Source organism: Cavia porcellus, unplaced genomic scaffold (genome assembly GCF_034190915.1).
Source record: "Cavia porcellus strain 051 isolate PalLab524CR breed Dunkin Hartley unplaced genomic scaffold, mCavPor4.1 scaffold_8, whole genome shotgun sequence".
NCBI classification, from domain to species: Eukaryota; Metazoa; Chordata; class Mammalia; order Rodentia; family Caviidae; genus Cavia; species Cavia porcellus.
The window spans coordinates 15,792,804-15,820,554 of record NW_026947491.1 but is presented as its reverse complement, the minus strand read 5'-3'; the positions used below and the strand labels follow the sequence as shown (position 1 = coordinate 15,820,554).

The 27,751-nt window shown below is 45.0% G+C and overlaps 1 long non-coding RNA gene across 2 annotated transcripts in view; it reads left to right on the top strand.

The window, feature by feature from the left end:
* The first annotated feature begins 519 nt into the window (after nucleotides 1-519).
* The window catches only part of LOC134477242 (uncharacterized), a 39,070-nt gene continuing 11,838 nt past the window's right edge, over nucleotides 520-27,751 (top strand). The window contains exons 1-4 of one of the 2 annotated variants that reach the window (XR_010049156.1): nucleotides 520-4,262; nucleotides 5,564-5,709; nucleotides 9,872-9,998; nucleotides 10,594-10,716. This is a non-coding gene — a long non-coding RNA (uncharacterized LOC134477242). Of the gene's footprint in view, nucleotides 4,263-5,563; nucleotides 5,710-9,871; nucleotides 9,999-10,593; nucleotides 15,812-27,751 lie in introns of those variants that run through there. The other variant, XR_010049155.1, reaches the window with a different exon arrangement.

The following is a 27,751-nucleotide window of genomic DNA, read 5'->3' as shown; positions in this document are numbered from 1 at the left end:
ATCGGTCACATTTATGATGGGGCTGTTAAAGAGCTGTGAGCTTTCTGAATTTATGACCCTGTGTTCACATTCAGCTGTTCGATGCTTCTGCTTCTAGCTCTTTCTATCCTGCATGGGACAAAATTTATATTTGTGGGTGAGATCATTATAAATCTTTTATGTACCACAAGTGCAGTTTTAAATGTTTGCAAGCATGCAAAACTAGGCCCAGGAGAGAGCCGCTATATTTCAGCCATTATGGCTCCTTTGGTGAAACTATAACCCCAAACAAAACTAAACAAACCCCCCGCCCTAAACCCAAATTCCTGTGTTGAACTGTGACTGGTACTTGCCCCCCACCAAAGAGGAAATGCTTTGTGGCAAAGCTAAACTTTGACTCTGCAGATGTTGCTTTAAAATTTTCTTCCTTTTCATGTCTTTTCAAAAAATCACCTTCATGGACACCCCATTTTTCAAAGATTCCCTCCAAAAACTTCTAGCTGAGTTCAGAGAGACATGAATGGCTTCTGAAATCAGGATTGTACATTTCTGTTAACCAGTAGAAAGGCTGAGCCCAGAACTGAACAGCTGGCCTGCCCTTTCTTCTTTAGATTTTAGAAACTTGACCCTGAACTCCTTTATCAATGAAGTCAAACTGCCTAAGAAATCATAAATACCCAGAGAAGTCATTATTTAAAATTACGAAAATAAAACTATTCATGTATCTTTCACAGAGGAGCCAAGCAAGGTGCTGGGTGACTCTGGAGTCTGTAATTCCAGGAGTCCTTAAGGGAAGGGGTGGCGTCCTGGCCACCCCAAGGGAAACCCTTGGGGTGATGTGATCAAATTAAAAGGGAAAAGAGACTTTAATGGAGCACCATTAAAGGCCAATAATGAGATAGATTTTAACACGCACAAAGATTTTGTGCTGATTTTGAACTTTAGAGCAAGGAACTCTTCATTTTGCTGAGTCGTCAGTAAATGAAATAGGAAATGATTCCCAAATTAATCCAGACAACAGAGTCATCTGGAGGAATTTTGAAAAAAGTTCAGGGTCCCAAGCTAGACCTGAGTTAGAATTCCTGTGGCCACAGCACATGTCTGTTTCTAATAACTGCATCTGGGGAACCGCAGCACAGTTCTGTGGTCACATTTCCTCTCTATTCTTTTGAAAATGTGTGTGAATTACTTAGGCATTCCCTATGTTTGGGGAAGAATTCTGGAGTCATTTGTGATGTCCAGGGCTTCTTGTATCACTTCTATAAATGGGGACTTGAGGCTCAGAAAGTTTGCGACTTGATCAGAGCCCTTTAACTACCCTGTTACAGCCATGGTTCCCAGCCCATGCTGGGTACTGCAGGGAGCCCAGGCCCTTGCACGATGTTTTAAATCTGTCAGTTTTCCAGGGAAACACAATTAACATGTAAATCATTAGCTGGAGAGGGTTGGCAGGTTTAGTATAGGACCAAGCTGCCTCCTTTGTGATGATACATTGCTGCCAAACTGGACTTTTAGGTTGTAGTGATAAAAACCACTATAGTGGGACGATTCCTGTGAGACAGATCTCGAGGGCACCAGTGTCTAAAGCTGGAGAAACTGAATGGGAACAGGTGTGGTGATAACACCCGTAATCCCAGCACTCTGGGAGGCTGAGGCAGGCGGCTAGCAAGTCCAAACCCAGCCTGGATAAGTTAACAACTAAAGGAGTTCCTCTCTCAAAATTAAAAAAAGTGATTTAAAGAGGGCCGAGGCTGTAGCTCAGTGTAAAAGCCTTCGTTCAATCCCAAGTGCTGGTAAAAACCAGCAAGCAAACAAACCAAGTCACATGGCCCCAAAGGATGTATACAATCATTAGTAAGTAGCTACTTCAGCATAAAACAAAAATGTTGTCTTTTATTCTCAACACATATATTATTTTTAAAAACTGGGTTCTAATTTTCTAGGACATAAATGCTCATAAACTACTTCAGGTGCTGAACCATTAGATATTTCTTTTGGTACCACAGCCCAGCTGGCACGGAGAATCACTAAGATACTAAGGGTACCTTGAATGATCTGGGTCACACTGTCTTCTTACCATTACACCTTTGGTTTCTTGGGTTTAAAGTTAAAATAAAAAATCCAAATTATCACTTGTCCTCTTTCTGCTGCTCCTGTTACTAACTTCACACTGCTGAATCCCAGGTGCACGTGGTGAGGAAAGTTTCTGATGACAGCAGATTTTTGTTATAGTAGCACAACATTTACTTCTCCGGGATGAGGGTCTTGGGAGAGGTGGGGAGCTGACAGGTCCATAGATGCAGAGGTGTTCCTCTGTGTGATACTGAGGGTCCTTCTATGATAGCCTTGCACCTCTGGGTTCTGTGACACAGGCTGGTCTTCCAGAAATCCTCACCCACATGCAGGTGATTCTTGGCAGCTGGAAGTCTTGGGGAACTGGAGCTGTCATCCAAGAGGCAGACTGGAAGAGGAGGATGTGTTTGAAAATGCCAGAGAGAAACCGGAGTTGGTAGACACTCTGGCTGTGTATAGAGCAGTTTTGCCAGTGACTGGGTCACCACAGGGGAGTAGTCACAGGCAGGTGTCATGCAGATCTTCCAAAGGGACAAACAACCACAGAGCCTTGTGTGGAGAGCTCTGGTTCTTCAGCTCACACAGACTTTCCTAAAACAACTCAATGTTCTGTTCATCCCTTGAATTGGTACAAATATTCCTTTCCATTTGCTTAGTACTTTATATGCCTAGCAGATCTAGACTGACTATTGAAAGCCAACCTCTTTCAACTGTGTCCACCTGCCCAGCTCAACAGGGCTGTCACACCTGTGTCTAACAGATGTGACTTGCAGAGTTCGGATGGCACAGCCAGTTGAGGATGGAGAACACACCAACTCCACTTCTGGCTTGTGATCTGGCACTTTTCTCCTTAACATGGCTTGTGAGTTTCTAAAAATTTTCTAATAAAGTAATTATGAACATGAAACACTGATTATGAACACTGAAGATGCCAGAGGCCACTAGCCTTCATCTGTGCTGTCAGCAGCCTGCACTGCAGCTACCCTGAATGTCTTTTGTTCCACCCTGGGGTCATCTTCCCCTCCTTACTGGGACTCCCTCCTCTGACCCCATTCCTAGTCCTGCTTACTGAACATGTTCTGTGCACCAAGTACCCTGTTGTCTCTGTCTCAGGTTGTCTTAGCTCCATCCTGAAATAGGATCTCTGGTGCGAAATCCAGCTTTCTGAGCCATGGCATTTCCTCATTCAAACCCTTTCTGCTGAGTGCTCCTCAGGCAGAGGAAGGGATTTAATGTGAAGACTCCGTCTGTCTGTCTGGGCTTCAGGGCTGTCCTGGTGAGCATGCTGGACAGGTGTGCAACTGCGGCAGGGTGGCCGGCTAGTGGTGCTGTGTGGGAGAGGAGTGTGAGGGAAATGCTCGCACCATCGGAACACACAGAGAACAATAAAGCTGAGCCTAGGAGGAAGCACTCAGGGAGTCACCAGTGGAATAAATGATTTTCAAGGGCTGCGGTCAGCATTCAGTCCCAGCGAGGCCCCCACAGCTGGGACGAGCTGTACTTTTGATCTGGCCAGGAAATTGCATGGAACGGATTGAGGGTTGCTGTGGAGAAACCAAGAAGGGATTGTTAGAGAAACAATAGAGCTCATTTCACTGCCCTAGACTCCTCACACCTGCTTTTCTCATGGGGTCCATCTCCGGGTGGCCGAGCTCCCTAGAGTCACGCAGCCTCAGCCTGACAAGCTATGGTCAGAGCCGTGCTGCAGGCCTCGGGAGTCTTCTCAGCCATGGGAAGCTGCAGCACACCTGCAGTCTCTGGCCCGAGGATAACTAAGCCAGGGAAAGAGCTCAGCTGACCGACTTTACGCGCATGGCCACACCTGACACAGGGGTGCAGGTAAATAGCCCCACACATGGTGCTGCCACACCCATGGTGACGGTAGCTACAGGACGTGAGATATTATTTCCATAAAAGAGGAGGGAGGGGAAGCAGGTGTCCTGCCCTGTCAGGTGTCTTGCAGGAGGTGTTCCTCCCTCCCGCCAGCACAGGGTGACCTTCTGTGCCGGGCAGGTGGAAGTGCATACAGGTAGAGAAGATAGATAATTTGGCTGCTGGGATTAGGAATTCGAGCTGACTTCCTGTTTCTATATGCCTGAGTGTCTTCAGAGCTTGATGAGTCTTCAGGACAGAGATTTGCTCTTGAGAGAAGCACTGATATGAACCAGTTCCACATCAGCGTGGGGAAGACACGGATCCTAATCATACAGGTAACACAGGTGTTTGATACACAGAGAAGCAAGTTTCAGAATCATCTCTCCCAGTTCAGATGTTGTCTCACCTTCTCATTGCTGAGACACAATGTCCAATGCCCACAGGTTAAGGGAGGAAAGACTTTTATTTTCTGATTCACTGTTCGTAGAGTTTTCTTTGTGTAGCTGCCTGGCTCCAAGGCAGGGCAGCATGGTGGAGGAGCCTCACACAGGAGAAACAGCTCATGGCAGAGCAGCAGGAAGCAGAGGATTGGGCAGGAGGAGGGACCCCTCACCTTTTCCTGCTAGGCTCTACCTCCTGACACCACGCTCAGACATAAACCCATCAGAGGGCTAACCCAACCTCACACACCCATGATCCAGGCACCTGCCAAGGTCCCACCTGTGAGTGTGAGGCTGTGGGGACCTCGAGGTAGGGACCCTAACAGATGGGTCTGAAAGTGTTCTGGAACAGGTTGGAGAAAGGTAGGTTTGGAGGGGCAGGGTAGTAAACGGTTGATGTCTTCCACTAAAACATGCTGAAAAGAAAATTGCTATGTGCGACAGTGACTTTCCCTTTGCCTTGTGTCATCTGCACTGAAGACACTGGATAAAACGGAGTGTGCATCCAGGTGCAATAGTACACACCTGTTATGCCAGGACTCTGGAGGCTGAGGCAGGAGGATCACAAGCTCAAACCCAGACTGGGTAATTTGTTAATTAATTTGTCAGACCCTGTGTCAAAATATAACTTAAAAACGGGGTGGGGATGTAGCTCAGTGCAAAGGCCCATAGATATGTGGACTTTTGGCTCATTTTTCAGTAATTCCCATTACTGAAAAAAAGGAAAAAGAGAATACTTTTAGTGGACTTTCTTTTGGTAGTTCTGGTTTTAGGGAAGTGACTCCCGTGGGTTATTTTCAATTATCTGTGGTTATTTAAATGTGTAAATAAGGGATCAGCAATGGAGCTCAGCTGCTGAACACTTGCTTAGCACATATAAAGTATGATTCCCAGCAGTGCAAAAAAAAAAAAAAAATCTTTAAATGAAGCCATACTCCCATCCTCCTAACTTCATCATTTACCCTCCTTAAAACTTACTGGGCAAATAGCTCCCATTGAGAAAGTTGCCAAACTCCTCCTGATTGGTTTTTCTTCATTTTCTTTGTGAGTTGGGGTCTCCTATGTTGTTTGGGCTGACATCCAACTCACAATGTTCCTCCTGCCTCAGCCCTCTGGGTGCTGGGATTACCGGCATCCCTGGTCTTTGCAGTTTTTCTGATGAAGGTCTCTCTCTCATCTGCATCGGATCTGTTTAGGGAGAATGTCGGCAAGATCCCCACCATGAGCTGTTTCTCCTGGGCGAGGCCCCTCTGCCATGCTGCCCATGCTGCTTTGCAGAATCTGGAAACTGAATGATCCATTTCCTCCTCACCCTGCTTTCGTGGCTTTTATTGGTTACCGGGTAAGAAGCTGCATGACAAAGGCATTGCTGTGACTCAGTACCCTGAGATATTGCCTTGGTCCTGAGTATGGAACCAATGTGGAAGCTATTTCGGTATGGGAAAGTGGGTTGGATGGATGGATGTTTTTATTTTAAAAACAAAACAAAAGATAGAAATGAGACAGAATTTGAAAAAGAGAAAAAAGGAAGTTAACACTAGTTAATAGGTTGCATATTGTTATCTTAGAAGCAGTTGGGCATCTGGGAAGGTCACCCGCCGATGACCCCTGCAGCTCAGTGGCTCGGTATTGTAACAGCGCCCGTCTGCACATTGGCCTATGTGGGCTGGGTGTTGGGTATCTCACTCCTCACCAATCTTCCGTGTGGCTGTGCGGTGGCCTGTGAGCTCTGTGACAGACTCATCCTCCTTTGGATTTGTCTTTGAAAGGAGCTGCTGGAAGACAGCAAAAGACTACAGAAGAAGAGCTTCTGATAGGCAACTATCACATCTGTTAATACATCAGCAGCCACACCTCAGTGGCACGGTCATGCTGACTGGCACATGGGACTGCAAAATGCCTTTGGGCTTGAGCGCAGGAAGAAGGAAGTAGGTTCAGTGTGCCACTGGCTGGTACCTACTCTACCTATGTAAAGAAAAGCTGGGCTAGAGCCTAGGATATTTAGGATCACATCCAACCACAAGTTCTAGGAGTCCTGCTCTTCACAGGCTCCTAACTTGGTATGTGACTAATCCATGTGACAACCCACGAAGTCTTTTCTTAGTGATGTGAAAACTGACCAATTGCTTAAAGGGAAAGCTTGGCAAGAACACTTCCGTCAACATGGATTGCTGAGCCCGCAATCAGTGACCAATAAAATATTCCTGAAGAGTTAAAATAATAGGCTGCCGTCGAGGAGCGATGGGGACCCATTTTCTATCTGGCCATGAACAAATAGAAAATAGGCCCAGCCATTTGGGCTGAGTCTTACAATGCAGCCAGGTATCAGGGTGACCTGCTACTCCGGATTCCTGCTGGTGGGCTTCCTGTGATAACAGAGGAAGATTGGTGCAGAGAGGATTGCAAGCAGAATGTGGTAGTGTTGCTGAGTTGAGGAGAGAGAGACATCAAAGACAAGGGAAGTGAAGTTGCTGGAGTGGGGAAGACAGATCTGTGCTGGGAAGGCCCAAAAGTCAGTGGTGGAAGCTAGAAAGTCTATGCCAGTGGGGTGAAGTAGCTGTGCTGGTAGGTTGAGGGTTCTATACTGGAGCCAAGAAGTCACATTCAGAATAAAGACCAGGGCTATCCTGAAATAAAGACCAGGGCACCACAGTCATCCTCAGTGACATGGAGGTCCTGAGCTCCTCCGACAATAAGAGCAGTCAAGTACATGCCAGAAAGCCAACATGATGAATTTCTTCTAGAGATTAAACAGCGTACATCTTCCTCTCTGGAGCCAGCAACTGATGCTTGATGTAAGGACCAGCGCTTCTGCAAAGCGAACCACAACTGCTCTCACCAACAAAGTCCCAAGCTCCTCCAATGACAATGGTCGAGCTCACACTGGGGAAGCTAGTCATGACAAGCTCCTCCAGGAGAACCAGCAGCTCAAACAGCAATACTTAAGAAACCCACAGCACCTCCCTTCTCCACATCTTTGTTTATGCTGGCAACTTTCCTCATGTGGAACATCTACACTCAGCACCATGCTGATTTAATTTAGCTGGTGTTAAGTTGACCACCAGTTTTTAATCCATAACACCATTTGAAAAGAACTCATGTTTTTAGTTTCTGGATGTAGTACTTCCTACATGCTGATCACATCATTTCTTACTTGTACTGTTACATTTTCTTTGTGGCTACTGGTATTTATGATGGGAGGAAGTGTTTTATAATCTCTAAGTGAGATTTTAGATTTATCTTTTATCATCTTTAGTTCTGCCCATATTTCATTTATAAATTTTGAGTTCTATTATTATACATATTCAAATTTAAGGGTTGTTTTGTCTTTTACTTCTGTAATGAATCTGTACCACTCTGTGTCAATAATTCTGTGATCAGAATGGCTTTCTTCTTATACACATATCCCACCATCCTGGCCACTTTCTGCAGCAGCTCTGGGGTCCTCTTTCCTGAGGGTCTTTAGCTGTGCTTCCTTGATGTCCTGAATGGATTCAGAATGTTCCCTTTCATGGTCATTTTGACTTTGGGGAAGAACCAGAGTCACACAGAGCCACATCTGGTGACTGAGGTGGATGAGGACACAGTGTCATGTTTTTACGAGCTGCCTTTCTGTTGGGTAGTGCTCAGCCACAATGCTCACCATATTATTTTTATAGCACTTTGAAAACACGTCCTAGAGCTCTTCTTCCTATTCACTTCACAGACCTTATCTGAGTGTTGTTTGTGCCCGGCATAGTCAGATGATCCTGCTTTTTCACTTTTTTTCCCCAAAGGCTTCTAGAGGAATCTGGGCTCAGTCTGGGTTTGCACTACTCTTCTGTTAACCCAAGCTCACAAGCAGAGTCTAAAATCAATTTCTTCTTTGGAATGGCTGACATTTAGGAATAAAGATTTTTCAAGAGTCTTTCCTATTGTTTGTTGATTCACTGATCTATAACTAGCACTGACTACCAGACTGCATGTGAAAATCTTTGTGTCTGTGCTGGGTAATTGATTAATCTGCCCCTCACAGCCTCTGAATGAGGGGTGCGTCTTAACGGCACCTACTGGCCTGGCCACTGACTGCACCCATCATTAGGCAATTGTGGGGGCAGCTTCTGTGAGTCCACTTAAATGCCTGGGCTAAAACGGAGACTGATTTTACAAAGCTGACCTATTATCTCACTTTGCACCTTTGCAAATATAGGATGACCTCGGGAGAGATGGAGAAAATATATGGTTTCATTTGTTGCACACCAATTAATGCCAGGGATCTGGGGCCCACATTCTTGGAGTTTTCCATGCTAGTAAGAAATTTAACTGCACCGGAGTTGGTCAATAACCTGAAAATATAACTTGCCACTCCTTACCTGCTTTTGCTGTTACTTTATTATGTCATACATTTCATGGTTCTATGGTCCTGATTATGGAGCTTTTTGAAGTATCTAGAGTAGTGTAAGACCCCACCAGCAAGACTTAGCCATTGGCAAGGGAACTGCAGTCACCTCTGCATCTCAGCTGGGTAGTGACAGGGACAATTGATGCTCTGTTATGATGCCATAGCACCTAGGAATGAGATTCCTGGATGTTTTGTGGACAACCAGACCAATTCCAAAGCAGTCACAAAGGTTGGGCTTGGCGGGTAGGAGGGACTTGTGAGTTAGAAGCACCAAGGGAAATTGTCAGGTAATCCTGAGGCGGAAGGCCTGGCCTCAGGCCGCTCAGTGTTCCCCCAGCTCAAGTGGAAGAGGGAGATGGCCAGGAGTGCTGCGCACTAAACACCACCTCCCAAGGTCGGAGTTCCAAGGAAGGGTGGTCCCTCCAGGGCCGACTCACTGCAAGGCAGTGTCTGCCAGATACCTTCCTGCAGAGTGAGACGATGCCTCGACCTGGCACTGGACATGTGGATGATAGGAGAAAAAGTGGGGGTGCCAGGAGGGAGAATGGGGAGTGATCACAATGTGTTATGTGTGCAGGTGAAAAACAGGAAAAAAAGAAAGAGAGAGGGAAGAGCACTTGGTCTTGTTCAAGTGTGAACTTCATGGTCAAATGTGGGTCTACCCAGCAGGTGACCAGTAAAAACTCTGGTTGCTGTTATGTTTTTAGTTTTTAAGCCAGGGTTTACAAAATCCAAACTGTTTTGGTGGGCAAAGATTTTTTTCTTAGTGGATTTGATGAATGGGCCTCTGAAAAGTCTGTGTTCTTTCCAGGTGGTGTGATCAAGGTACACCCCGAGCGGTGAGTGACTGTGTTTCGAAATGCAGTACCGTAGAAGATGTACTGTGCAGAGTAGAAGACACAGCACCCTCAGAATGCTTCCCCTCATCTCTTCATTCTTTCCACTTTCTGCAGCAGCTCTAGATCTTTTCCTGAGGGTCTTTACTCAGTGCAATAAAAAATACAGTCAATGCTGCTCTTGTGTACTGTCCAATGGAAAGGCAGCTCCTAAAACATGACACTGTGTCCTCAGTCACCTTTATCATTGGATCTTGCATGGCATGACTTTTGGATTCTCCTTACAGCCAAAATGACCATGAAAGGAAATGTTTCGAATCCATTCAGGACATGGAAGCAGCCAGGACAGTGCAACTAAAGACCCTCAGGAAAGAGGACTCCAGAGCTGCTGCAGAGAGTGGCAAGGGTGATGGGGTGAGTGTGTTCAAAGCCAGGGGGAGAATTTCAAAGGGGACTTATTTATTTATTTATTTTTGCTGTAGTTTAAATATTCACTGTATTTTCCATCATACCTTGCACACGGTTTCAGGTCTCACTGTTTTCCTCATCATTTTGAAGCTGAATATCTTTGGAGTCATTGAATGGATAAATGTAGTTTTGCTCAGTGAGATGGTATTCTGCATTCATAAATATATAAAATAAGCATGCATATGTGAGAGAAAGCTGGCTCCCTCTCATACCCATTAATATGAATTTATTTGAGTCAATACATTCTAATTACCAGCCATGTATGTGGGTTGGTACAATATGTATTAGACATTGATTAAATTCCCCCAAGTGTAATAAGCTAATTTGCCATATACTGTATCATCGTGATGGGTGCTGGAGGTGATGATATGTTTGGGAACGTGGGGAAAGCACATTCTTTGCTTGCAACTGATAATTTACTGCTCACTCAAATGCCATAAATACTGGTTTTCACAAGGGGGAAATCATGGAATTTATCTCTGATCTAAACTGTGATTCAAAGTTTAGACCAGCAGCATTTTTATATCCTTATGAGTTACAGGCTGCCTGTTCCTGTTGGCCCCACCAAGTTGTAACTTTCCTGGATGCTGGGAAACCACAGTCTGAAGCTCAAGCCTCTGCAGCAGCAGCAGGAGAAGGTTCTAGAACCAGGACACACACCCAGGTAACCCTGAACAGTGCTTGGCCTCTCTAGACCCCTGCTTCTGGTGTGTGCATAACTGTGTTTTTTCCAATTCAACGTCTTTGTGTTTTTCTCATCCAAGTATTTCCTGGAGTGATGTGCTGGTTTCATGGCTAAGTCTTGTTGCTTCCAAACCTCAGCCTGGACGGTATTAAAATACACTTTCTCTCAGTCTTACTTTTATGAGTCTGCGTTTGCAGTACATAATGATCACCTTCGTCCTGGGGAGCTGAGACATGCTTGTAACCCCTCTTCATTCTTCCTACCTCTCCTCTCCCACGCCCTCCTCCATCGCTTGGTTGTTTCCCATTTGTAAAAGATCTCTACCCCTGTTTCCTGTGATCTGTCCTCTATTTCGCTCTTAGGCTTGGGTTTCTCATTAAAATATTAAAAGTGTAAATAGGCAAACTAACTGGAGTTGTATCAGACCAGCCGAGGGTCGCTTTGAGTTTGGGGAAAAGGGAGATGATCTGATCAGACGTTTGCAGGTGGGCTTTCCAGATGACTGGCAGAGCGCCCGGCGGTTCCCTTTGCTGGAACCATTGTTTTCCCTGGTCGGCGGTGAGGTTCACAAACACCGGCACCTGTGGGCTTCCTCTCAGCCTGGCCTGCTTCCTGAGGCAGAAGCATAGCAGCTGGGGTCTCGGCAGGGCTTGGTGTCGCCTGCCTTTTCCCAATTTGCAATCTGTGCTCTCAGAACCAGGTGTGAGCTGGCGCAGGGGGCAGCCCTGGTCCATGGACAGTGCTGGCCTCTGGGGCCCTCACAGGAAGACTCAAAATAGCGCGAATGATTCTTTTCCAAAGTCCACTTGTTTTGTGCCAAAACCAGTTAAACACGGATTTAAAAAAATCAATTGTAAAGTACAAAGAATGACTGAAAAATATGATGATGATTTAAATTGTAAAAAATGCATTACAGTAAAAGACACAGTGCCATGAGTCCCCTTCAAAGCACACTTGTCCCTTGGTTCTTGCCACTTTTTGCAGCAGCTCTGGAGTCCTTTTTCCCGAGGGTCTTTACACGGCGTGAGCAAAGATACAGTGAGCCATGCAATGGAAAGGCAGCTTATAAAAATGTGACGCTGTGTTCTCATCCACCTCAGTCACCTATTCTGGCACTTTGGTACCTCTGGATCCTCCTGAAAGTCAAAATGGCGTGAAAGGGAAATGCTTTGAACCCATTTCAGATATCTTGGGAGCCAGGACAGAGCACAACTAAGGAAACAGAATCAGGTCCTGCCCTGAGCCTCTGCAGTGGCCATGTCCTGTGTCTGCTGGTCTTTGCCTGCCCTATCCAGGCCTGTGTAGATGCTGAGGTTGGAACTGACTGGTTTTCTCACCTATTCCTCCTACCAACCACCATGCCCTTTTAATACTGGGGCTGAACCCAGGGTCTTCACACTGAGCCACCTCCCTAGCTCTTATTGTAGTTATTTTTATTTTGAGACAGGGTCTCGCTAAATCATTAAGTTTCTTGGGCAAAGCTCCAGCTTACAATCCTCCTGGCTCAGTGGCTTTGAGTGCTGGAATGCAGGAATGCACCATGGCTCTTGGGCTACACTCTACCTTTGATACAGGCCCACGTGTTAGAGGCTTAAAATGACTTCAGGTGTTGTGGTTCTTCTTTCTCCAAGAAGCTCAGGGCTGCTTTATGGTTCCCTGTGGTCTAATCTAGAGCCCAGCACATGGGGAGGTGGTGTTTGTGTTTGTTCATGTACTGAGATTTAATTTGGTTGAAAACATAGGTCAGTCCATCTGGAAATGACCTGGTCAGCTAACAGCCCTTCAGAGGGTAGCCAGGAAGGCCCTCAGATTGGTCAGGACCCTGGGATCCTTTTAGGGCCCTGCTGTGAGCAAACCTGTAATTCTTTCTCAGGGCACAACAAAAATTTCCATGGGTGTGATAACGACCTGACCTCCTAGTTTTCAGAGATTTCCTCCATTCAGCCCCTCACTGAGAAGCCAGTCTTCATTCAAGTAATTTTGCCTTCAGTCTCCCTGAGCTCTTAAGGGGGGTCCACTGGATTTCTTTTACAGCAGTCATAGAATGGAGCAAACCCGAGGTCATGGCTACTTGGGGGAGGGGTTCCCTGGTGCCATTGCCTCCACTGTAGACAGAGTTGTGGGCCTTGGTTCCCACACTGTGGTGCCAGCCCCGGTGTGACTGTCCTTGGAGACAGAGCAGAAAGAAGGCTTTAGTCAGGTCCCTGGGGCATGGTCTGCTAGGACTCACGATCTCGGAAGACACACAGAGAAGTCCCTCACCACATGTGCAAGGGGCAGCTGTCACCAGCCAGGGCCCGAGGGTCTCAGCTTGGTTCCCCAAATAGACTCTGGACTCTTCATCACAGAGGGAGCATCTCAGCATTAAGCATGGTGGTGTGGCCATGGTCCCAGCTGCATGGCCCATTCGTGGCCTCACTGGGCTACAGAATGAGGTCTTGTGACAGAGCAAGTGGGCCAGGGACGCAGTAGTAGGCATTTTTAGCCCATTTTGGGTGCCAAATCCAAGTTTTGTCCAAAATGAAAATATAATACATCACTGCTCGAGTCAAAACAGGGGTCCTTCAGACCCTAAATCCTTTTGGTGAAGTCACGCTTCCTTGTATTTTCATTTCTTGCACGTGTCCACTGCAAGAGTTTGTGTAAAAGCTCCATGTGCATGCATCTCTAATGTGCGTGGTATGGGGGGCGTCAGCAAGCCATACACAGATAAGCGGGTTCTAACTCTCACAGAATTATAAGTGTGACCTAAAAAGTACCCATTAGATGTCAAAGGAGAGGCTGTGTCTTATAGAATGCTTGTGCTTTGGGAGTGGAAGCCCCCCCACCAGAATGGAGCCAGGCGGATGAAAGGCAGCCTCCGCTGTGGGCCTTTCCCTTAAGTGTGATGCAAACAAGAAGGCCAGGGAATAGCAATGACCACAGTGGGTGAAACAGTTTCCCAGCCTCAGCATGGGCACCTCTGGGGACCTGGAGGTCACACATCTGCACACGCTAATGAGGTTCACTGATGCCGGGAGGCTGGGGGTTTGCAAAGAGACTGGTCTCTGAAAAAGAGTCTCCACTGCCACTCTGGCTTTGTCCTCCTCAAGCCTATCATTGAAACAGAGGCAGGGACAGGGCCTGGAGAGAGAACCCACTAAGTTCTCCTGGGACCTCATGAGGCTCAGCTTCTGGGGTGCAAAACAAACCAAAGGTGCAGTTACTGGAATCTGCTCACATACAGAGAAAACTTTAGGAGGCGACTCATTTTTCGGCTCTTATTATATTTTCTGTTTGTTTCTTTGATTTTTTTTTAAAAAAGAAAAGTGTTTAAAAAATAATATATACAGGTGGAAGAGTTTGGCAAGTTCTGAAAAATATAGAGTCCAAGAAAAAAAATTGTGATTCCATTATTAGAGAGACAATTCTGATGAATACAGTGGTTAACTCAGTTCTGGTCTTTGAAGGGGTATTTTATGTGTGTGTAAGTCATTTTTACTATGGCTAAACAGTCATATTTTTGCTAGGTGTGGTGGCACAGGTGTACAATCTCAGCACCGAGGCAGGAGGATTGTTGTGAGTTTGAGGCCAGTTTGGGCTGCAAAGTGGGTTCAAGCTCCCCTTCAGAGCTTTTCTTTCAAACCAGTCACAAACTAAATTCGAAGTACGGATTTAGGAAGCACAATTCCAGAATAAGGCCTGCACAGGAATTTGAGGGAAAGGTTCCTAAAGGAAGCTTGACTTTGGAGCAGCTTCTGCAGCCCACTGCATGCTGATAAATCTGTACCTGGGCTGCGGGTGCAGGGTGACGGGGCACGAGCTCATGGTTTACGACCTGCTTACTGTCCTCGGGAACCAGCACATGTGCGGGATCCAGCAGGCTGGCTGGGCCCAGAGCTCACAAAGGGGCTTTCAGGAGTTTCCTTGGCATTTATTTGATGATTGTCATTTATATGTATTTTACACATGAACCCATGTTTCTTACCTTAAAATACTTTAAATAAAACAAGTGTGAAGCTTTTTCAGTAACTATGGCCTTGTGACTTGTGGGTCAGATTATTTTCGAGCTGTAAAGATAGAAAGTGAATAAAACAGTTCTTTAAAGAACAAATTCTTAAAGCTAGAAAAGGCTTGAATCTTTTCTCCTAAGCCATTTTCTACTTAAGGTAAAAATTCAATCAGTGGTATTCCAGACACTGATAGAATACAGTCCATTCATCATCCATCCATCTATCCATCCATTCACCCAAAAACCAGTCTATCTGTCCATCTACCCTCCATCCATTCATCCCCAAACCAGTCTATCTGTCTATCCATCCACGCATCCATCCATCCATCCATTCACCCCAAAACCAGTCTATCTGTCCACCCATCCATCTATTCACCCACAAACCAGTCTATCTGTCCATCCACCCATCCACCCATCCATCCATCCATTCACTCCAAAACCAGTCTATCTGTCCATTTATCCACCCATCCATTAACAGTCTATCTGCCCATCCATCCACCAATCCATCCACCTGTCTACTCATCGATCTATTCATTCTCTACCCATCCATCCATTCACCCAAAAACCAGTCCATCTGTCTATCCACCCATCTGTCTATTTATCTTTCTATTCACCCATCCATCCATCCAATCAATAACAGTTTATCTGTCCACCCACCCACCTATCTGTCCATCTGTCTACTCATCCATCCACTCACTCATCTGTTTTTTTACCCATCAAACTTTCTTTCCATCCATCCATCCATCCATCCATCCACCCACCTATCCACCCAGCTATTCTTTCACCCATTATCCTTTTCATCTATCCATCCATTTATTCACTGAGTATTTGCTGTGCACATGGTATATTCCATGTGCTTTGTCAGGCACTGGCTGAAAGGGTCCTTGAGAGTTTTAAACCCAGGGAAGTTTGTAGATCAGGAAGCTCCTGTCTTAAGAGCTGTCAGAGCCAGTATCTGTTGGAATCTATACCATGCTGGCAGCTCCCCATGTGCGTTATGTGTATTAACTCATCAATCCTCACCCTAAGTTGCACAAGAGAGGATGTGGGCCCCGTGCTTTTGCCAAGCCTGTCTTAGAGCAGAGGGAGCCGGGCCTGAGGACTGAACCTGCAGCGGAGTTAGGGCTTCGACCCTGGCAGTCTGCACCAGATTCCGGGCTCTGACCACTGGCCCACAGGCAGTGCTGGAAGCTGACTTAGACTGAAGAGTTAAGCTGTGCAGTTCATGTCTAGAAAGCAGCTACTGGAGTCCACTATTCCTGAAACAGGCTGACGGTCTGGACATTCATGAGTGTGTTGCTGGGGAAAAATACGAAGAAAAGAAAACAAAGCTTAAACACTTCTAAATGTTATGGCAAGAGGAGAGGGAGGGTGTGGGTGTCAGGAGCCGGGAACAGCAGGCTGTAGGAGGCCAGCCAGCAGTCCGCGGGTGTGGCGGGGGCTCCTCCTCACTCTGCACAGCCACGTCACTCCTGGGGACATATGTGCCTCGGCTTCCGCTCCTCCGTGCCAGCTCCTTCCCCTGCAGCCTGGCTCCTCTGCACACTGCATCCAGGGACACGTGCGGTCCCCTGGCCCTTTGGATCTGCCCACTCCACGTTATAAGAGCCTGCTGCTTGTCCCCCATGGTGATGACCTGTTGGGTGACTGCTGGTGGCTGAACTGAACCAGCACTGCATCTCTGGTTCACCCACTGTCCACCTGGCACCCAGTATAGTGCCAAGTTCAAAGGGAAGTACTGGTTTGGCGACCCATAAATGAGTAAATAAATAAAACAAGAAATGGAAGATGAGCGGATATGTTGGAATCCTCAGCCCTGGCCCCTTGGAATGTGGCTGATTTGGTGATGAGTCTTTGCAGAAGTCACTAAGTTGGAGTGAGGTCCTTAGAGTGGCCCCATCTGAGGGGACTGGTGGGGACTTGGGAGACATGCATATACCAAGGTTGGCTAGGAAGCCCCCAAAGCCAAGGGTCAGGCCTGGGACAGCTTCTACTGCTCAGCTCAGAAGGAAGTGGCCCTGGACCTCAGACTTTTGGGTTCTGGAACCACAAGATGGCTCGAGTTCTCTTGGGGAAGCCATGTAGTTTGTGTCCCTTCATCTGATCTTGACACACCATCATTCCTAGATGGACTCATACAAATGATCACATTGCTTAATAATGATCTGGTGTCATTTGATATTTATTTGTTTAGAGCACTGGGGACTGAACTCAGGGCCTTTGCACTGAGCAACTAACCCAGCTACCAATAATTTTTTATTTTGAGACAGGGTCTCAGTAAGTTGCTAAGTTACCCAGGATGCAGTCAAAATGGCAGCCCTCCTGCATCAGCCTCCCAGAGTGCTGGGATGACAGGTGGGCACCACCATGTCCTGCTTAACTACTCACGGAATACTGACAAGAAGAAATGATGTGAAACTGCACGCCTTTTCCCTAAGTGGGATAAGGCCTCATAATCAACGTGTCGCTGACACCATGCTTAACATAGGCCCTGTAGGAGGGAAACCATGAGTTACCAGTGCACTTTCTACGCTGCTGTCACGCGCGGGTTGGTACCTGGCAGCCTTTGTTTTCTTTAGGATTGGTGCTACCAACTGTCACCACATGCTTTGCAACTGACATCCAGTCCCTGCCAGGAAGGCGGCACTGTGGGGCGCCTCGTAATTATACATCCGCTCCCGCCGCCCCCTCCCCAAATCCCCAGAGCTGAAATTTGCACATTTTGACAAAGTTAGCTTTTGATTTTGTTTTCTGGAGGATTCACTGAAGATGCCCGAGCATGCTCGATTATAAACAGTGAGTCAGGATCTGCCGTGCGAAGTGCTTCTTCTCTCTTAGGGAACTGTTTCCTCCATGCTCGACTGTGTTTATGAAACAGGCTATCTTCCCTCAGTCTTCTGTAAATGCTGGCAAAGAAACAGTGGTTGGCCTAGGAGCCCCTGAGCGAAAGTTCAATGTCTGCACACACGCAGCTGGCTTCTGGGAGGGCACCTGAGGCTACGAGTCTGCCCTGTGACTGATACCCAGGGAGCAGAGTCAGACATGGGAGCTCGGCTCCTCTGGAGTGGCTCTCTGGGCTCCTGGGGACTCTACTGCCACCTGTGTGTTGACCCCTGGTTGGCCTTTAGCAGCTGTGTGAGTCCCTGTGACACCAGGTAGTCCTCCCTACTGTGCAGCCCTGATTCAGGGTCTGTAATGAGTCTCTTATGAGGTCCCTGTGCCTGGCCTCTGGCCCTCTGCATCTCCCTGGGCTGGGCTCTTTACCCCTTCTCTCAGCTCCTGCTCCTGACTCCCATCTCATCCTTGGCTTCCCATCTCCTTCATTTGGTTTTGTCTGGATTCTTCACCGTAACCTGTTAAACTCATCCAAATCCACACCGTCCTAAAAACAAAGCAAAACAAGATGAAACCTTTCTTATTTGTTTCTTTCCCCTCTTTCCCTTCTCCTCACTCTCCTCCCCTCCCTTCCCCCTCTTTCTACTGAGTCCACATTCCCAGCAAACACTCTCCTTCCATCTGAGACAGAGTCCTGTACATTGCTAAGTTGCCCAGCATGGGCTCAAACTTGCAGTCTTCCTGCCTCATCTCTCCCAGAATGCCTGGATTACAGGTGTGTACCATCAGGGATAGCTCAAAAAAAATCTGTCTTTAATGAGCTGCCTCCTCCCCTGGCCTCTCATTCCCTGCCTGGCAAAACCCTGACTGATCACCTGCACTGGCTCTTTGCACTGCCACCTCCCCAGAGGAGTCCTGTTTTCCTAATGCTCAAAGGAGGACACTTGCTAGCCCCCGCCATCTGTGACCTCGGAAAGAGCAGACAATACCACGTGCTCAGCCAAAGTAAGGCAGGGTTTGACCATCAGAGAGAGGGCTCAGTCAGGCCCAGCCCAGCCTGGAAGTTTTCTTGAGGAATTCAACTTCTTCTCTCCCCACCCTTCTTAATTGGTGGTTGCTTGAGGGTCTGTGTTCATGTCATGTTTTTCTTTTTCATTTTCTTCTCTCATCTTATCCTCCCTACAGGGTGACTACTTCTCTCTGGTGATTTTCTAGAATGTTCTATGACCAAGCCATTTTATAGATTAAAGCAAGGGTAGTCAAAACTGTAAAGATCCAGATCAAAAATGTATAGCTTCTCCATGCCCCAAATTCTGTTTTTGCTACTCAAGAGGTGTTTAAAAGAAAAACCAGGATTTAAATTTGAAAAAAATTATTACAGTAGAAGACACATGGCCACAAATCCCCCTCAATTCTTCCCCTTTGTGTATATCCCATCATTTTGGCCACATTCTGAGTGTGCTTACCAGGTGTGATCAAAAACATGGTGAGCACTATCCAACAGGAAGACAGGTTCCGAAAGACATGACGCTGTGTCATCCACCTCAGTTATCAGGTTGGACACTATGCAACTTCTGGCCCCTCCCTAAAGTCACAATAACCACGAAATGGAACATTTTTGAACTGATTCAGGACATCAAGGCAGCCAGCACAGCTAAAGACGCTCAGGAAAGAGGACTCCAGAGCTGCTGCAGGAAGCAACAAGCAAGGGGGATGAGTGTGTGCAAAGCCAGGGGATTTAGAGGAGGGCTCAGGGCAGAGCGTCTTTTACTGTAATCCATTTTAAGCAATATAAATATTTTGTGATCGACACTTGCATGTTGTAGCATGAAAAGTATTCCTGGACAATGTGAACTGAAATCCTGAGGTTAAGTGTGGATAAAACTTTATTTACAGAAAAGGTCAGCTGAATTTGATCCAAGAGTAAAGCTACAGAGTAAACTGATTTCATGTCTAATTTGATACTTTGGGGAAGAACAGAAAATGGGTTCATCTCACACTGAGTTCTGGCCCGTGCATGTGAGTCTGTGCATCTAAATACTTTGCATGTGATTTTATCCTGGTGTAAGACTTCTCAACCTACCCGTAGGCCATGGGGGAGATGCGTGTTGACTCTCAAAGCTGTAAATTTGCTAATGGGAACGTTCATCTTTAGATATGCTGTTTTGTCTCTCAGGGGGGATTTTTTTAATGTCAAAATAAACAGCATTTGACATTTTAAAATATAATTAGCTCCGAGCGTTCCGCAGAGGGTGGGAAGGAGAAGCAGCTGGAAGTGGGGGAGGCTTGGTTTCTAGGATCCCCGTTTATTACTCTTTTTGGAAGGATAGCGAAAGGTGCTGAGTGCCACATTTTTGATCTGTTTAATCCGCAGCCATGCAGGTGCAATCAGTCACCTGGTAGGCAAACAGAAGACTTTTCCAGGGCCAAGCAATGGCTGCCCTGCACCATTCTCAAGGGGCCCTGGTGACGCTCCTTGTCCATTTGGCTTGACATATAGGGAGTGTGATTTCATCACTTGCAAAGAGGACTCAGGACTTTACTGCTTCTGTGTTATAAAGAGGACCCTGCAGCTAACTCTGTACCTGGGTGAGGGGATCTGTCCTGCTTTCTACCTTGTAAAAATGAGGGAAATACTGCTTGCAAGTTTGCCAAGCTGCCTGTAATTTCAAATGCATGATATTACCAAAGTGAAAAGTATTATCCTTCTCAGCTGCTGCCTTCTATTTACAAACAGCTGGCTTCCTGCTCTCACTTCTGTAGGAGACACAGAAACAGCACCACAACAGACTCAGAAGTTTTTTTAAAAAGGAAATTTGTGTGGCCTGGGAGATGGAAAATGAGCAATGTGGCTTTCAGTGTGTGAGAAATCAGAGGTTATAGTTACTTCAACGTTCCAGGCCTAGGTGGTGGAAATTCTCCCAGGTATAGGAATGTACAAGTTGAATTTAAATCACCCTTTAAAAATCAAATTTGAATCTAGAAAATGAAGTCAGAGCACATTTTTAGAATCTTTATTTTCTGTAGTTTCATGAAATTAAAATTTCTTGGGTGAATTTCCTGCTTTATATTTATTTTTTATTATGATTAAACAGTGTAATATCGCCAAATATATGAGTTTATCATCAGAATGTCCCCTCTGCAGTTTTCCAAATGGACAGAGCTGGTTAAGGAAGGGGGTGACATCTGTGAGCTTTTCTGAGTTTAACCCTGTTGTGTGCTTGATGGGATACAGTAAAGCATCCTGTGAGATTCCCTGGGGAGGACTCCTGGAGAACATGATGGACAGATAGCAGCAGCTACGGAGGCTCTCTGAAAGACCCAGCTTAGAATTCAGGAATGGTGTGGAGTAAGGAATCATAAGCAAGTGGAGATATGCCCTGCTGACCCAAGAACGAACTGGGCTGAGAGAAACCAACTGGGAATGCAATCCTGGTGCTATCACAGGAACAGAAAAACCTCAGTGTGGAAGCTGGAGCCCACGCCATTGGAAGCCGCGATTTGGGTTTCCCACTGCCGCTGCTGCTTCTACATCAGCTTGGCAGGGAGAGAGACAAGCAAAAGCTCGGAGAATGGGAATCGGTGAACGGAGTTGAAAGCAGGACAGGCGGGGAGCTGTGCATTGACTGCGGTGAGTGAGAGAAACTGGGACTCTTCCACAGTCTAGGAGACTCCAACAGAGGACATTCTGGGACCGGGCAGACTTGCGGGAACAGGGCGCTGCAGTGACTTCAGTCACGTATCCCCCTCTCAAGTGGGATTGGTGAGCAGTGCCTAGCCTACATGATGCTGCTGGCTGAGACCCAGTAGGCTAGCATAACCCAGGTCCCAATGCCTGAAGGTAGATTGACCTGGAGGGGCGGGCCCCGCATAGGCTGCCTGGTCTGCAACTTCCTGGTGTGCTGCAGTGGGGCGGGAACACCTAGCCAGCACAATTCAATCAGACTGTGGCCGACAGGGAAGGAAGCTGGGCCTCCTATATACACTTGCATATATAAGGAACAAAGAATATGGGAAGAGGCAGCAACAAGAAAGGGTCCTCGGCCCTCAGTCCTGAGAAAGAGGCAATAGCAGACACAGCACCAATAGATATAAAGGGCTATCTCCAGAGCCTCATAGACAATTCAGGAATGAAGTTATTAATGACCTGAAGCTAGACATAAGCAGAATAGTTAAAGAAATGCTAAGCACCACCCAAGAAAAAACATATGGTGGAATGGAAGAACAGAAAAAGAGGGGAGAATTGTTTGATGGAGAAAATAGAGAAAGCATAGAATACGTGAAGCAGGTTCAAAGAGATTACCAGGAAACTAAAAACTCTATCGAAAACTGGCATAACAGCTTGAAAGAAACTAAGGACAGATTATCTGAACTGGAGGCCAGATTTGTAATATGGGAGCATGAAATGAAAAACTTCTTAAAAATAACAAAGAAACAAACAGCAATAATACAAAGACTAGAAGATGATAAGAGGATTTATAACTTAAGAATTAACATAAAAGAAGAAGTAGGGACACAAACAAATGAACTACAAAAGCTACTCACAGAAATAATCCAGGAGAATTTTCCTAATTTAGCAAAAGGTAAAGATACTCAGTTGTATGAAGCATACAGGACCCCAGCCACCTACAACCCAAACAGAGCAACACCCAGGCATATAATAATTAAAATTCCGGAAATCCAATACAAGAACAGAATATTAAAAGCCATCCAAGACAAGAAACAGATCACTTACAAGGGAACACCCATCAGAATTACAGCAGATTTCTCAGCACAAACCATCAAATCACGAAGAGCATAGGGGGAAATAATTCAAGCTTTGAAAGATAATAATCTCCAGCCAAGATTGATATATCCTGCACAACTATCCCTGGAAATTGATGGAAAAACAAGGTGCTTCCAGGATAAAAAGGAACTAGGGGAATATGCAACCACCAATTCAACTCTACAGAGAATACTGCAGGATATTCTAAAAAAGAAAAATACAAAGAATCCAGAAATAGTGGCAGAGAGGCCACAATGAATGGAGCAGAAAACAAAATGAAGAAAAACTGACAACTAATGACAGAAAAAGAGCTCAATAGAAATGAGGCAGAGAAGATTGGATGATAGGAACAGCTATTTTGGAGAAAATGACGGCTTAATAGGTAATACTGATTTAGTACCATCTTGTTTTGAAGTCTCATCAAGCTTTTGCTCTTCTGTCTCCATTGGTCTAAACAGGTTGTATCTTATTGGATTTTATCATGTATGGTAGTATAAGCAAAAACTTTTATAGACAAGGAGATTATACAGAAACCATTGTTCATTTTCTGTTAGTTGATTCTAAATACCCTATAATACTATCATTCTCTTAAATGGTTTTACATTGTTTTGATATATTTGATGCTACAGTATACGAAGTTATATTCAAAGATTTCAAGGAAAGAGACAATATGGTAACTACTTTTATGTCAGGATTATCTTGTGGTGAAACACTATTTTGCTTAAATGGTTATGTTTTGATCTGCGCTGTTTTGCTGATCTGTGCTGTTTTGCTGTTATGCCCTCTTTTATCTCAATCTCCATTTATTATTAACTTTTTTATTTTTATCCTTTTAATTAAGGGAAAAATAAATAAAAAAATAGCAGGATATATTATAGTAACCCACTTTGACTTTCCATTATCTTGATTTAAAGCCCTGTATTGCTCTCACCATCTTGTTTTGACTGATGTCCCTCTATTCTGTTTGGCTTGATAGTACCAGGTTCGAAAGTTTAGGCAACAGCTGTGAAGACAGTGGGATTCATTATGACGCCCATTCTGGTTGACTATTATCTACTTTTGAAGACCTATAATGTCTCCAATGTTTTGGTTTTGCCGGTTTTGTTCTTTACTGTTTTGTTCAATTTTATTATAACTGATGATATAGGCAATTCTATTAGAGATAGCGGGAGGCATTATGGTAACCATTGTTGATCACCTTGTATTATGCTTTTACATTATCTATTATGTCCACCCTTTTGATTTGACTGACTCTGTTCTGTTATGTCACATTTGGTTCTACTCTCTTCCAAAAAAGTAATACAGTGGGAGCAACAAAACCCAAAATGTGTAATTGTCATTGTACAAAAGAGAGGAAAAGAAAGTGCTCTAAATGATATAACTGCATGTATATTTAAGTGTATAAGATAGATAATGATATTACTGAGTTTTGTTGGATCATTGAGCAGAACTGTTTGCAGTCTCACTGTTGGAATGTCCACTTTATAAGCTTTAATTTTGTAACTTGAACAACTATTTCTAAGATGACAATATGTAATCCATTAATTAGTGATTTCCTACTGTTTATTTTTTTCTGTAAATCTGTATAACTTGTACCGTTTCTCTGTTTTTTTTTTTCTTTTTCTCCTCAAATAAAATTTAAAAAAAAAAAAAAAGATTCCCTGGGGAAAGAAGCATCTAGAAGCACTCAGTTTGCAGAGTTTGTACCATTGTAACCAGTGGAAGCATTTTCCTTACTGACAAAGAGACATTGCTCTAGTTCAGATTTTCAAATGAACGATCCAGAAATGCTTTCTCAGTGTTTTTCTCCTCTTTTCTAGGTCCTATTCTTAGGAGTATCACCCTGCTCAAGTAGCAGGGGAGGGATATTTAGTGAGTAAGTGTTAAGGTGCTGTCACTGTGGTCCTGCAGATGGCCCCAAGGGAAGGAAGGACATTTTAACATCAGGAATCTTTGATTGCAATTGATTGCAATAATACAATTGATTGCAGTGTGGATCTTAGTGAGGCAAAAGGTAAATATGTAGGCAGTACAGCTGTTGATTACAAAAGCTAATTTTGTGAGGAGCCAGGGTCAGGGGTACTCAGGGCAGTCTTTGATTTATAAATGTTATTCAAAATCAAGATTAATTTACCAAATGCAAAGCGATAGTGTTTACTCTTGCTGTGTAGAGAGCATTTTTCATGTTCGACTTCAAAGAGTCAAAGCTATAACCAGAAGAAGCTTGAGATGTGCGTTTCCTCCAACAATATGAAAAACCAAAATTTTTCTTTATGCAGTCTGCAGTGACTAAGCATTTACTTCACTGTCGTATAATGAGAAATGATGAGCCTCTGAAAATTATTTTTGTTAGCTTGTTTAATTTTGAGCTAGTAAGATGTTTAATGTCAGAGGAGCATCTGCCATAGGTTAAATAAAAAAAATCAGGATAGAAACATGGACTCTGTCATCTCGCTTTCATTAATCTCTTCATAATTGAGGTTGAATCATACAAAATTGCTACTTTGTACATCAAAATGGCTTGATATCAGTCATTTCAGGTAGTTTAAAGTGCTAAGTGGCTCACGCATATGGATAAGGGAAAACACACACACAGATACACACACCCCCCAAGATATTTACCAAAAGTCCTGGGCCAGTGTCAAAGGTAGTGTAAATTTTTTCTATTTCTTGTCTATTTTTTTCTGCATGAAATGCTTTACTTTTTCATTCTAGATGCTCAAGAAAGACATTCTTTACTAATGACAGGAGTTGGATCTGAAAAACTCACTTTGGCAGTAAATTTAAGGATTCTTGATTTTTACTCTCTAGTGTTCTTTAGAAATGACCAGATTTTGTGAAAATACCACTTTCCTTCCTTTTTTAAGACAGTCTTGTTATACAGTTTGAGCTGGCCTTGAATTCAATTTGTAGCCCACTCTGGTCTTGAACTCACAACAATCCTCCTCCCCCAGCCTCCAGAGTACCGGGGTTAAAGGTGTGTGCCATCACATCTGGATTTTCTTTTCTTTTCTCTTCTTTTCCTTACTCTCCCCAAATTGACTTCCTCACATAATCTGGGAGATCTCCTTTCTGCATGTGGACATTTGAAGTAGGAAGTCAATAAATATTTGGGAATTGATGGAGAGAATATCCAAGGGGAAAGTGATTAAATAAATACATTCTGAAAAATTTCTGACTTAGTCCCCTGTAAAACAACTGGTTTGGTCTGAAAATAGGATGTGGCTGGGTTATTAATCATATACATACAAGATGAGAAAAATTATGTCTACTGCAAAAAGTAAAAGAAAAATTGTCTGTTTGGTTCAGAAGTATCTTCATGGTTTGGGATAAAAATGTTGGTTTATCACCATCAAAGAAAAGACTGAGATGAGTTAAAGTTAACATATTTTACTTGAACAAGAAAAAATTTCTAAAACAAGGCAATAGTGAAGACAAAGATTGGAATACTTCACTCCTGCATGTGTAAGGTTATATTAATAATCAGAGAAAAGGAAGTGACAGGCAGAAGGAACTTGATTGGCTGAGGTCAATGTTTGCCTTACATGGGCTTCATGTGATTGGCTGAAACTCAACGGTTGTTGTACTTACTGTTATGTGCTTGTTGAATTGTGCTTACAGTTCAATTCCTACAGAGGCAGTGTTAGAACAAATTTTATCATTCAAGTATGGAAACACATGTAGGCCAAACTTTTCAATTTAACATTATGAAGTTCTGAAAGATGGAATTTCTGTTCTTTTCCCATATAGACATGTGTGAAACATCTTTACCTACAAGATGTTACCTGGTCTTGTGCCAGCATTTAATTTTGTATTCTCCAGAGATTTGAACACGCAGTCTTGTAACTCTGTCTATGAATAGTCGTGCTTTAAAAAGTGCTTTAAACTAGGCATGGTGGCATAGACCGATAACCCCAGAACTCAGAAGCTTGAGGTAAGAGGATCTTAATGTTTGAGCCCAGCCTGGGTTACATAGTGACATCAAGGCCACCCTGGACTGCATAGTAAGAATTTTCTCGCTGGAGATCCTGTCTCAAAAAAAGAAAAGAAAGAAAAAAATCTATGGAGGGATATAGCTCAGGGCAAATGCCCTGGGTTCAGCCCTCAGTTCAACAGCGGGGGTGGGGGGGGGTGGGGGGGTGGGGGTGGGGTTTGAATTCTTGCCATTTTCTAGGATTGACATTGATATTTTAAATGTCCTTGTTTTTCTTCTGCGTGGTGGTTGATCACATCTACTGAGAGAGAGCAAGGCAGCAAGGAGGGCGGGAAGAGGAGGGAGGTGTTTAGGTAAGTGAAAATGACCAGCCTTCTTTCTAGCAGATGGTTTCTACAAAGCGCCCAAAGGGAGGCATTGATCACCCCCCGCTGAGCGGATCAATGGCCTATTATTTCCATCCTGTCATTACCTCTCGGTGGCCCAGGACAGCTCTGATGATGTGTTCTTAGCCTGTGACTAGAGCACGTCCTGGAATTAACTTGAATAACCTGATTCCTACCTTCCAATCGCGCCCTTCTTCCACACCATGTAGAGGTGAAACAAAAGTGAAGCGCGAAGACAAGGACGGCCGTGCCAGCTGCCGGAGGAGGGCATTGTCTGCGTGCATCTGAGGAGAAAAGGAAGCCGTTTGGCAGCGTGGGGCGCCGGGAGCCGGGAGGAGCTGGCGATCTGCACGGGGAGGGAGTGTGTGGCGGTGCCCACGGTGCCCACGGCCCTGACTGCACGGCCTGACAGGTGCTGGGGGGCGGCGCCGGGCACAGCTGCCCGAGCAGGGATCCCATTATCCTTTGCCTGGTATTGATTCACCCTGTGGGACGTTTCCTTTCTGGCTGTGTTAATTTCCAGAGTGTTCGTTTGCCTGGCCCTCAGCACATGCGGAGAGTCAGAGGTGCTCCAAGGACGGGTAATGGGCTCGGCCTTGCTGTCTGCAGAGGTTTTGTCTGCTGGGATTTCGGCTTCCTCTAATTACAGTGCCTGCGAGGGTCGGGGTCTGGAAGAAAAGCTTTGCCACTAGTATAATCGCCCGGGGTGTATCGTAAATTAATCTAATGACACGAGGTGTGTTTAGAAAGTTGGCTTCCCTCCCCCCCCCCTTTTTTGTTTTTCATCTGTAAACAGCATTTCTTATTTGAAAAGGTGATGTTTTTGCACAGAAAGTTCGGGAAGTGGTCCAGCAGTTGGAATGCTGGCTATCTACAGTCATGTTAAAATTTTCAGTCTCTTTTTTAGCTTACAGTGAGGCCTTCATCTTTGGAGATTATGTAGAGATGAACTTTGTCTTTGTTCTGTCCACCCATTGGTCTTGCTGAAAGGCAGCAGGTGGACTGATTTTGTGATCGTTAAAAAGACTGAGGGTGATTTACAAATCTGCGACCACAAGGATTCTGTCAGATAGATCACCCTTGGGAATAAAACTTTGGATTGT